This window comes from Thermobia domestica, chromosome 10 (genome assembly GCF_964235325.1).
Source record: "Thermobia domestica chromosome 10, izTheDome1.hap1.1, whole genome shotgun sequence".
In the NCBI taxonomy this organism is placed as follows: domain Eukaryota; kingdom Metazoa; phylum Arthropoda; class Insecta; order Zygentoma; family Lepismatidae; genus Thermobia; species Thermobia domestica.
Window position 1 is genome coordinate 267379950 of NC_137463.1, and position 13468 is coordinate 267393417.

Below are 13468 nucleotides of genomic sequence, written 5' to 3' on the forward strand. Positions count from 1 at the left end.
TCAATTTTAATTGTATTTCAGTATGCAGGTTTTGTTGGATTTTTATTTTATTTTGGTATTTCAACGCAGTTCTCATTAGTTTCATATCGTACTTCTTTCATTTAAATTGGTTTTTAAACAATTTTGCATTTGTTGAAAATGTTTAGTAGATCTACTTTGTTTTGTTTTTAAAAGTATGTATAGAAATAAAAATATACCTATCAGAACAAAATGCAAAATAATATTTAAAAATGTTTTCCGGAATTAGATTCTAATCATATTTATCTCCTCCGCTTATCTTCGCGACCCCCAGGTTGAGAAACCGTGCCGTATAGCAAAAGCAGTAAGAAATAGCTAGAGGAATTAGGAATAAAATTTCTGGGTTTTCGGCATCTTTGGCCATGATAGCCCGTCTCTCGGTAATCATACTATCCGGGGAATGGGAAGGAAGCTGACTGGGTCATATATGTTAGACACCATCCCGGCATTTGCCTGGTGTGAATGAAAAACCAATCAGAATGGGTGAAACAGATAGCGTGAAATGGCCTCTTGATATAAATTCAGGATGTCAGGGATAAGCTTCATTTCCACTTTCATCCCTATATTCAAACCGGAAGTGGGAGGAATCTACCATTTCCGGCTTGAAAGCTAATCGCAATAGGCAGTGATAAATCCAGATTTTTTCGTGGGAACTGCAGTAAACTGGGGGTGAAAAGTAGAATTACGAATTTACTGGGAATTTACATGTATCAAGATGGGATAGCTATTCGGTTCTGGGAGGGGGGAATCTTGTGGCTTCGGGAGGAGATTTCCCCAGGGCTACGCTATGAAATCATCACTGGTAATATGTTAAAAACTACAAGATATAGGGAAACTGTTTTTGATATGGATTTAGCTCGTCTAGAACGAATTCTATTTACGATTTTATCCCCTATTGCAACTAGGAGAAATAAATTTCCTACTCTGTGTTTGAGGCACGGTGGCTCAGTGCTACAGTGCTTACTTCTGGTGCTTAGGGTCCCTGGTTCGAACTTCAGTGAAGTAAGTTTGTGGTGGACAACATTATGACAATGTATTTTCTCGGGATACTTCCGTTTCCTCCCACATCCCCATCCCACCAATTCTTCCATCATCATTCTCTTGCCTTCATCATCTGTTCGCTTTAGTATAAAAGGCATAATTGTGGGTTGTTAAATGAAAAAAAAAAAGATTCCTACTTCCTGTTTTATTTGGAATCACTATACTTTGGAAGTAAATCTACTTTCACAGTCTAAAAGAAAAAACTCAGTTGTGGCAGTATCACGTGACACAGTAATATGTGATATGCAATATATGTATCTCCAGTCATGATATGTGTGCGTGTATGTATTAGAGGGTTATTGCCATAAAGAAAACAACAAAATACGCTAATTTTCTTGTAAATTCATTCAAGCAAAAGAGTAGGTCATTCTGATAATGATATCTGATATATCAGAGGTCATTGCAGTGTTTTTTTAAAATATTGTTACGTTTTCTTGTACAAAGTTGCAAAATATGGTCAAAGGTCAGTGCAACTTATGCATTTCCAATTAGATCTACTGTTAGTAGTTCACCAGAAACGAAATGGGTGAATGATAACATATCAAATTTCGAAAACAAAAATTATACCATGTCATATTTTTCATATATTTTTAATATTATTGTAACTCTTATTTCTTTTATTTACGTGTTTTCTTTTCTTTTTTACATTCTTCTATATAATTCTATTTATTTAACAATAGAAATACGTTTTCTGCAAATAAAGATATATATATATATATATATATATATATATATATATATATATATATATATATATATATATATATATATATATATATATATACCGTAGTTAGTCGAACAAATACACAATCTTTTTGGTTAAATTCTACTTCTAGAACTAGAGTGCGTTCTGGCATCGATGAGCTGAGAAAATTCCATTATCCGGACAGCGGTATATTGTGTAAATATACGGGATCGATATGCTTATTACGGAAATCTGTACGGACCATACGTTATCCATATGCTACTACATACGTACTACCTTTATCCGCTTAAATGTTACATCCAAGCCGCTGTAGCATGTCTGACATCTAACAGTCTTCCGTATATTACATACGTCAGCTATATGTTACATACGTTCATCTGTATGTGAAATTCCTTACTGCCTGTATAGAGTTCTTTGTTTCATACGGAAAGTATGTATAGATGGAACACTTATAAGGAAAGTATTATAAAACATACGTTTGCAGTTATACATGTGCTGCTGTATGTTACCTATAGTGTACGTTAAGTCCACAAACTACAGGATTTACGCATGTAACATACATTTTTACGTACGCCACATACATTTTTTTCTCTGTGTGTTCATTATATTCGAGTAAAAATACAAGAACTTATGTTAAAAATGTGAAGTTGCTTTGAAATATGTATCAATGAATACACAAGTACTTCAGAAAGAGACTTATCATCACTTTTATAACAATATATTTTCAGGTTGCAACTCACGATAAATCTGCAACTTATCATTACGGATTATCTCAACTTGTTGAATAAAATATGTATTTTAGCCGGGGCCGATGGAATGGTTCTATCGACTCTCCTGGAGTTCAGGCAGCAAAGTTATACCAGTAGCTAAACACAAAATAACACTTCCGTGTATCTTCTAAAAGAAGGTAAGAGAACATATCCGTAATTAAGAGAAAAAGCCGAAAAACGTAATTAAGAGAATTGTGTTTACATTGTCCTATCGCACAAGCCAAAGCGTACGTTGGACCCTATATTTAATGCATATTTTGATAAATAATGGTACTCGTATTTGTGGGAAGCTTTTAAGCGTATTCACTACAGCGAAATTAAACTACCACTAATTTTAGAGTTTTTCTGTAATATCTTGAAAACAAATAAAAATATTCGAAAAGCAGAAACGTAGTGAACTAGACAATGCAATTTTGCATGTGATACCATTATCACAACTGATCTATCTGCTTTTGATTTGCAACTGTAAATAGATTTAGCATTTTTTTTTTTTTTTGGCGGGTTTTGTAAATAGCAGCATACCAAAAGCAGATAGGTGAATTGTAGTAAAGGTATCACATGCAAAACCATCATGTTTAGTTCACTACGTTTCTGCTTTTCGAATAGTTTTATTTGTTTTCAAGATATTAGAGAAAAACTAAAATTAGTGGTAGTTTAATTTCGCTGTAGTGAATACTCTTAAGAGTAGAAGGGCTCATTTGTAAGCTCCTATTTCCAATGATTCTAACAAACACATTGTAAAGATTTAAAAACAAATGACTATTTAATTAACGTATGACCAATCATTACATAATCCTTTTTATAAATAATATATAATCAGTACGGAGAAAACATATAAACATTACTTTGAATTTAAAACCATACGATGCTTGTTTCTCTCAAGTGACGACAGAGTCACTGCCAATAAACTTGCAGAAAACTGCAACAAACGAGGGGCGGGGGTGTGTTTTTAAATCACTTCCCCTTTCTCCTTTACTTTGTGTGAAAATTTTCAGTATTCCCTTTCCCTCTTATCCCGTTGGTAGAGGAAAGCATCCGAAAAAAAGGAAAGTGTGTTAGAAGAAGAGGGGGAGGGAATATCCGCGCCTCCTCCTCCACTTTCAATGCATCAAGTGATAAAAAGGCGCACCCGGTGACGATGTGGTAAGAGTTTCTGTCCACAAAGTGCCACTAGCAGACTTCCATCCACAGACAGGGAGATAAAAGATTAACGCTCACGTTCCGTTTTCAAAACATCTCGTATCCTGAATAGAACTGCTGTTCCCGTGCCGCGAGTGTGAATTGCATTTCAGTACTGCACGGGTGAGTGTTGTTCCGATATACGTAAAAAAATAACAGTGAAGTGTGTTTTCATGTTATTGCTACAGTGATTTCAATCTAGACAACTTTCCGGTATCAATGCCGGCGTTTCTGTGCCGGAACAAATTTGCATAAATTTCAATGTTATGCACAAATTACGTTATCTTCTTGTGCTTCCCTTAAGAAGAATATTACGTGATCTTCCACAGTTTTGACTCTTTTTTGATATTTTCAGTGACATAAACTATTATATTAATCAGGGGCACACCCACGGGGGATCCACTGGGGCCGGACATCCCGAAACTTGGTAACTTGACGTACACTCATGTCCAAACTGATTGTCGCATATCTATAACTGTCTTCTTGTAAGAATATAATTTGATAATGATTTTGCAGGGTACTTTTAATACTGATACTATGTGTATAATCGGGAAATGTATATTTGTGGTAAATTTCTTAGCAAAAGAATTATAAATAAGAAAATTAGAATGAGTAAAACAAAATCTTGCTAAATGCACAAGAAAATTTTATTGTTCTTATTTACTGCTCTTTTGACATGAAATTTGCCACATACGTGTATTTGCTGATTATACACATACTAACATTATAAGAAATACCGGGCAAATTCGTTATCAAATTATATTCCTGAAACAACATTTTTATAGACATGCGACAATAATTTTGGACATGAGTGTACTTTCTTAATAAAACCATACTTATTTAGCAGAGAAATACCTGATATAGACTAAAGATTTGACCTTACTTATCATCTGTGTTATTTTTTAAAAAAAAACACGAATAAAGATAAAAACAATCAAATTTTACCTTTATTCGTGTCAATATAGGTGTCAGTACTTAAAAATTACCCATTTTTTCTTTTTCGGCTGTAGAAAATGAAAATGAAACCTTTAAGTTTAGTCACAAGATTATGTCCATTAAGCTAAGGGAAACGAATGATTAAGGTAAGTGAATGATAATGGAAGAATTGGTGGAATGAGAATGTGTAAGGAAACGGGAGTACCCCGAGAAAACCCACGGACATGGTATTGTCCATCATAATCTTACTTAGTCAGGAATCGAATCAGGGACCTTACGCATCAGAGGTAAGCGCTTTACCAGTTAGCCATTATGCCCCCTTTTCAGGTGTAGAATAACACAGTTCTATACTACATAAACATAGTGTATTATATTATTGGACTTCCGAGACCTTGAACCCCTCCCAACTAAAATTTCTGGGTGCGCCCCTGATATTTATGAATAAAATATTACAATGATCAGCTGTCAAATGTGTTACTGTGACAATTTTATTAAATTATAAAAAAATATATTTGAGAAATACGGTTGGCATGAATATTAAAATATTATCCTATAATACTATAATGACAATTTACCATTGGTCATTATCTGAACCTTATTTTTTAATTTACAGGTTTATAGTAATTTAGTAATTATGTCGCGGCAATACATTTGGCGGTTACGTGTTGTAATTTTACCTATGGAAATCTTTCTGTGTGTTAATTTTCAATGGCTTGGGTATTTATAAACATATTCTTTGGAGAAAGACGTAAATAAATTGACAAATTTACAAATCCAATAAATCACGTTCCTCAGTGTTCATATATAACTTACCTTATACCATATGCATAATCTGAAAATTTATTGTCTTTCAGGCAAATTTATCGAATCAAAACTAAAATATACTTCAAGTAGTGTTCAATTTTAGCACTTGATCCACGTAACATTTAGAACTGATTTTTTAAATATTTTTTTATGTTCCTGAATCACAAATAATAACTAAAGGACACGCCGAAAATTGAGATGGTATAAATAGATTAAAGTTAATGACGTGGAAGGAAAACATGAAAAAGTTAATATCTTAAGAGTAAGTGATTTTATATACGAAAAGCTGCATATTCTAGAATCGAACCGGAATACACAGGTTCAGACCAGAAGAAAATTATTAACTCAAGATATATTTGACACTATCTTACTTAATGGTTTAAGCAACTGGAAAGCTCATCGCCACAGAAGCAAAATTTTTAATAGACCCTATCCTGTATTTAAAACTAACCCAGTTACAATTATTAGTATTTACTTACTTAAGATCCAATTTGAACAAAGGTTTTTAAGATAGTGGAATATGGAAAATGAAATGAAATCTTTGAGTTTTACGTCCCACGGTTATGGCGGCTAGGCTAAAATAGACAGTGAAGATGAGAAATGGTAGAATGAAGAATGTGGGAGTAAACGGAAGAACCCCGCGAAAACCCACGCACACGGTATTTGTCCATCACAAAGTTCACTTGGTGCGAGCTGGGATCGAACCAAGAATTCCATGCACCAGAGTTGAACGCTCAACCACTGAGCCACTGCGGCTCCACAACAGAAACTGAGATGGTATAGATTTGATACAGCAGATAAAGTGGAGGAAAAGCAAGAAATTAAACAACAAATTATAATCCTATGAAAAGAGATTTTATATAAGAAAACCTGCATATTCTAGAATCGAATGAGGGATCCACAAATTCAAATCAGAGGAAGTTTCATTCCCCCTGAGGAAAATTATTAACTCAAGATATAACTAATGTCACTAATTTACAGAATGGTTTTAGCAACTGGAAAATTCATCGCCACAGAAGCAAAATTTGAATAGATCCTATTCTGTACTAAAAACTAACCCAGTTACAATTTTTCGTATTCACTTCCCTCTTACAATTGGAAGAAAGGGTTTGAAGATAATGTAATATGGAAAAGGGTTTAGTAGTGCTGGATATATATGTTTTTTGACTTTCTATTATTTTAATGTGGTATTAAAGGCAATAACTTAATACAACGAATATTACTTACAAATACTTACTGCAGAACAAGTAATTATTTAATGAAAAATCCACAGAAAAACCTTTCCAGGAGATTCAACTTACTTGTACAATCTCTATTCATAAAATTAATTGTTATCACAAATTTAATTATGTATAATACAATACAGGTAATGTTAGAAATAATATAGGTAATATTATAAATTATTTTTGTTATGACAAATGTGAAGAACATTATTAACCGTAATGAGGTCTCTTGAAATATGGAAAGATTAACTATAGAATGAAATAATCTTTATTAGAACATTTCTCAAGGGTATGGTAAATGTTGTTGAAACAGTTGCCAACAAGGAACTCGAATAAACTAGCAATTTGTACTATTATACCATTATTATTATTAAAAAATAATAAAATATATACATGTGAGACAGACTTAAGTTTGTATCTGAAAAACATTAAAAAAGATCCAATTTTATGAAACCTCTTCTTCTCAGATTCTTCACACGTCTTTTTCCCACAGGCTTCATAACTATCACTTGCGTGTTAATTTGCTCCTTTCAGAGACGTTTCCCACTCATTTTAAGTATCTTATTTAGTTGTCTGCACCAGATTTAGTTCCTGCTGTGCGTTATAGAACTTTCTTCATTCAAGAATTTCTTATATCTTTTTATACATATAGTTTACTGAAGACATTGTCCCCAAAGAAAGAAAAATAAAAGTGAATTTTGTCTATCTCGGTGTGCAATTGATGAATTTTAACATTTATGTAGCACAATACTCCATAATGCTATCTTTATATATAGGGCGTTTCAAAACAACACTGACAACGTTTAGGAGGAGATTCCTGACACCAAGATAAGACAAAAAGTATACACCAACCTGGGTGCACAAATGCTTCCTTTCGGAGTTACAGGCTGCCGAAAACATAAAAAAAAAATAGCTTTAAAGGTTCATAGCTCCAATACTATACAACCTATCGTAGTCGGGTCAAGACTTCATTTAGGACTAGTATCTACCCTATCCAAATATCCAGAATCCTGCGGTACTTCCGCAACAATTTTTATAGAGTTAATTGGTGAATACTTTAAATTATAGTCTAACTTGCTCTATAAAAATTGTTGCATGAGCACCTTAGGATTCTGAAACATGAATTTTTGGATAGTGCACATATTAGCTCCTAACTGTAATCTGGTATTTTGAAACACCCTGTATAATCATCTAATTTCTTGAACATTGGTGTCAAAGACCAAGAGTTTTGGTCACAGAAGTAGCATCTACGTTTTTACTCCTCATTAAAATCTTTTTTTTCTTTTTTTTTACAATACGGTAATTTTTTTTTATTTCAAAATATTTTAGGATTTATTTTAAATAAAAAATTTCATCCATTTTGTGTGTGAATGGGAATGAATTTAAAACACTTATTGCGTTGCGTCTTTGAATGGTAAGGCTTACCCCTTGGAACAGGAAATGTTTGCTTCTAGGGTCCCCTGATTTATTAATTAAAGGTGACCCCAAATTTGTCAAAAATTTACTTGTTTCTTTACTAAAAACACCCATGGTTTCAGTAGCAAAAGCAATGAAAAGATGATCTTCTTTTAATTTTGAATATTTCGAATGCTTTCGTTTACTATTCCTGGTTTATTTTGTTACAAGTTACATATAGGCTTTTAAATATACATATCTACGTTTCAGGGTCATTACAGTTTTTCATTCCTTCAGAAAGTATGCTTTCAAGAAGTTTGAGCTCCTCCATGGCTAAGCGGTTAGCGTACGCTCCTTTGGCACGGGAGACCCGGGTTCGATTCCCGGCGGGAAAAAATGAAAATAAATCTTTAGGTTTACGTCCCACAGTTATGCCGGTTAGGCTAAAGGAGACGGTGAAGATGAGAAATGAATGAAATGGTTGAATGAAGAAAGTGGGAGGAAACGGGAGAACCCACGAGCACGGTGTTTGTCCACCACAAAGTCCACACGGCGCGAGCTGGGATCGAACTAGGGACCCCAAGCACCGGAGGTGAACGCTCTACCACTGAGCCACCGCGCTTCCATGATTCCCGCCGGGAGTTCATGTGGTTCTGATTCCACGTTAATCAGCAGGTCCACGTCTCATATAGCCTCGCTGCTGAAAAGGGACGTTAAACTCAAAATCAACTCAAGTCAAGAGGTTTGACCTCTTATTATTAACGAGTAGGTTATATAGAAGCGGTTGCTCTGATAAATCAGAAACGCCTGATGGGTATACAACCCTTCACACCGCGCTGTTGAGTGGGTCACCTTTCCTTTAGGTATATTTCACGCAGAAGTTTCCTGACCTTGGTTGATTTTTGAAAAATGAATTCCTTGACATTCCAAGGTTATGATCTGAACGCCAAAGGAAAAATTAATAGAAATTTCCAGTTTAAGCTCCCATGTTTATGTCGTTTAGGCTAAGGGAGACGGATGATTAAGGCAAAAAATAATGATTGAATAATTGGTGGCATTAAAATGTGGGAGGAAACGGGAGTACCCAGAGAAAACTTACGGACACTTTGTTATCCACCACAAACTTACATGGACGGGGATCGAACCAGAAACCCCATGTAGCAGAGGTAAGCGTTCTACCACTGAAAACCAAAGGAGATGGGTGATTAATGAAAGCGAATAATTATGGGAGAATTTGGTGGAATGGTAATGTGAGATGAAATGGGAAACCTTGACAGGACAGACAAGATCAATGTTGTACACTTCAAACCTGGATTCGAACCACGGATCTCTCGTATCACAGGTAAGGGCTATATCCTAAATAATGTAGCATTCCTTTCAGAATCAACACTGCATGAGATTTGTATGGAATGCAACCCTTGTGCTGCCACACAATATCAAACCTAGGATCATCACAAACACTTGTGGGAGTAACCCCGCGGGCAGTCAGGAAACAGAGTTGGTGAATCATCGCGTGTTCTACATAAGAGAACGGAACATTATTATTGGCAACTTTGTGTTGTGTTTTGCTTAAGGTAGAAACTGTTCATTCGTAGAGACACGGATTTGTTATAAACGTAAGAAAAAACGCCCGTATATCTAAATTCTGTTGGAATTTTTACGATTTTGGAATTTAATTGTTGGAATTTACGATTGTTGGAATTTAACGAATTCTAACAATATCCAGATATACGAGAATCTGAGACATATTTACTCAACCTACATCAATAACAAGAACAATGCATTCGTTTGTTTAAATTGAGTTGAGTTGAGTTTGAATTGAACGCCCCGTTCAGCAGCGAGGCTATATGAGACATGAACCTACTGATTAACGTGGAATCCGAACCACATGAGCTCCCGCCGGGAATCGAACCCGGGCCTCCCACGCCAAAGACGCGTACGCTAACCGCTTAGCCACGGAGGAGCTCCTTGTTTTGATTGAGGAAACTCAGGATGGTCAGAAACAGGATTCGAACCTGGGACCTCCTGATTGCGAAACTAGAACGCTCACTGCTTTTTAGACTTCCAAACTATGCTATGCATAAGTGTCGGAAATCTTACAGAATGGTTTTGTCCTTCTGTCGACAAGTATCAGAGCAAAAATGGTAAGAGGTATCGAGAAGCGATTTTCCGCAATCGATTCAGTATCCCAATGATAGGTTCCATTTTCTCCGTTAACCCTCTATTCATAACGGAAGTGGTTCAAATTAACCATTTCCGGTTTCAACATTTATCGGTATAGAACAAAACTGGTAATAAAAAGCGACAAGCTGTTTTCCATAATTGATTGAGCATCTCAAGATTACAAATCATCACAACCCGCAACAGTCTAGCGAAACCGGAAGTGGTTGAAATTTACTACTACTTCCAATTTAAATACTGATTTTCGTGGAGCAAAACCGGTTAAAGATATCGAGAAGCTGCTTTTTTTCAATAGATTTAGCTTCCCAAAAGTAGATTCTATCTCCTCCCTTGCCTTAACTATATATTCAATCCGGAAGTGGTTCATATTAATGGTTTCCGTTTTCAAGTTTTCTCCTCACATAACAAAGGTAGTAATGCATGGAGAGTAATAGCTTTCTGATATTGATTTAGCGTCCGAGAAATAGGCTTTATATTTGATCTTATCAATTTATTGCAACCAGTAGTTTTAAACGTACTACTTCAAGTTTGAGTATTGAATTCTAATAGTTTGAAAATCTACTGTAGTTTCACACTGTGTAGCGAAACTCGTCCAAATTTCAATTTCAGTCAAGTACAACTCAGTTGTCAAGAATATAAGTAAGGTTAAAACAATAGAAATGTAAGACATTCTGTAAAAAATGTGGAAATAATCTATTTTGCGTTTCAAAAGGAATCCTCGCTAACTTTTCATTTTAACAACATGGTATGAACTAGTTTCCGAGATTCATTTAAGGAATACAATACTGTGTTGGCGATTATCCAAATAACAGCGGGTTTTTAGTACTCGGAAAATAAGTAAAATCAGGGGAAATGAAACAAGTGCACATTATTAGAAGCAGGAGTAATAAGTATCGTGTGGGACACATAGCTACCAAACTAAAGCTACGCCACTGCCGTTGCAACACATTCAGTGAGACGATGTTGAAATGTATTCTCTAAACCAGTGGTTCTCAATCTAATTCCTATCACGACCCCCATTTTATCACATCCTCTTGCCAGCGACCCCATTATAATTTCTGGTTTGTAATAAGCTTGTGTGGGATTTTTAATAATTGTATTATAATGTACCTATATCTCGCGATATCCATCTATTTCTATAATAGTAGAATCCATTTCTTGTATATAGTGGATACAGTAACTTCCCTAAAAACGAATGAATTACAAATAAATTTGGTCAGTTCGTTCACATTACAAATATCAAATTCAACCCGCCATACTGTTTCAAAATGAAGGCCGTTTGAAAATTTTAAAACTTTATAATTCCCTTCATAGGCAAAACAGTGATTTCTAATTTTGATTTTAAAAAACTCGGACAGTTATTAGAAAAGTTATTGATTATTTTAAATGACTTGACAATGTGCATCATGAAGACTGAACCGGACATTGCCGCACTAATGAAATCACATCATGCTTAGATATCTCATTAGCTTTCAAATTTTAATTCTATTTCAATATGCAGGTTTTGTTGCATTTGTATTTTTCTGGTATTTCAATATGCATTGCTCATTAGTTTCATATCGTACCTCTTTCATTTAAATTGATTTTTAAACTCTGCACCTGTAGACCCATTTTTGGTTTTTCTTAACAATAGATGTATAAAAATAAAGATATTTTGGCATGGGAGACCCAGGTTCGATTCCCGGCGGGAGCTAATGTGGTTCGGATTCCACATTAATCAGCAGGTCCACGTCTCATATAGGCTCGCTGCTGAACAGCACGTTAATCTCAACTCAACTCAAATAAAGATATGTCTATCAGAAAAAATCCAAAATAATATTTAAAAATATTTTCCGATATTAGTTTCTAATTATATTTATTTCTTCCGCTTATCTTCGCGATTCCCAGGTTGAGAAACCCTACTGTAGACTACAAGATGCCGAAAGATCAGCCAAAACCCAAATGAATGTCTTCGGGCTATAGTATCTGATATTTGATGCACGTACTACAATAAAAATGCATTTACTAAATTTATTTCATTCATTTACAGCAGTGTACAAAGTCAACACGTTATGCACTTTATCGGGTCGCTGTATACAAACAGGTTTTCTACGAACTGCAAAGCATACATAATCGTGTTAATGGAAGGAAAGTAAAAAAAGAAAGAAAAAAACCTGTTTTGATGAGTGGTATAGCAAGGTCTGCAAAGACATCTTCATTTTTTGTTTTAGACAGACAAATTAAAACATGAACTTGTTGCTCGTACTTTGTGTAGAGCGAATAGTGACGTTTGAATTAAGTGAAAACAAATGCTTAGTTTTGTGTCCTGTGTTTAGGCTTTTAGGTTAAAACAGATTTATGATTAATGAAACGGGGGTAGGGGGCACGGTGCAAGGGCGCCGAACATGGAGGGAGAAACGCTCATGTGGGCCCCCTGTTGTATTTATGAATATACAATATTTGTTATAATTTGAATGCGTCTTAAAACCCTTATATATATACCTTTTGCATCTGAATGTCCCCCCCCCCCCAAATTTACAGAGAAATCGACGCCCTTGGCACGGTGGCTCAGTGGTAGAGCGCTTACTTCTGGTGCGTCGTTCCATCCGCGGCCAAGTAAGTTTGTGGTGGACACCATGTCCGTGTATTTTCTCGGAGTACTCCCGTCTCCTTCCACTTTCTCATTCCACCAATACTTTCATAATCATTCACTTGATTTAATCATTATAGTCTCCCTTTGCCTAAAAGGCATAATCGTGGAATGTTAAACTGAAAGGTTTTATTTCTTTTTTTTTAATGAAAGGAAATGATCATGAAAGACTTGGTGGAATGAGAATGTGGAAGAAACCAGGAGCCGAAGATCAAACTAGGGACATCTTACCTCCTTTATCAAATTCTCATATTTCATTTTAGGACGTCCGAGGAAGTATTTCTAAACAAATGAGACCAGTTTGATTCGTATCTCAAGTAAAAGATCGCCTCCGCGTTTTTTTGTTCTCCATACACAACAATGACAGTAAAAAACTCAATTTTGATAAATGGATTGTTTGATGCTAAATGTTATCAAATAAATTAATAGCTGCTTTTCAGACAGGGGTGCACCTACACGGGGGTACACCGGATGATGTATCCTCTAAAATTTCGTAAATCTTCATACAGGGTGGTCCGTAATTATGTATATGGTGTTTCAAAGACTGTGATAAAGAAACTAGCAACATAACTTGAACGTAAACACA

General features: G+C 35.1%; 1 protein-coding gene across 2 annotated transcripts in view; it reads left to right on the forward strand.

Moving 5' to 3' along the window:
* LOC145663201 (acyl-CoA Delta-9 desaturase-like) overlaps window positions 1–13468 on the forward strand; it is a 150316-nt gene that overhangs the window by 98997 nt on the left and 37851 nt on the right. Inside the window, exon 1 of one of the 2 annotated variants that reach the window (XM_081729551.1) lies at window positions 3700–3837. The exons of the other annotated variant lie outside the window; for it this stretch is intronic. The gene's annotated coding sequence lies outside the window, so the exon portion shown is untranslated. Of the gene's footprint in view, window positions 1–3699; window positions 3838–13468 lie in introns of those variants that run through there. 2 annotated transcript variants of the gene reach the window in all.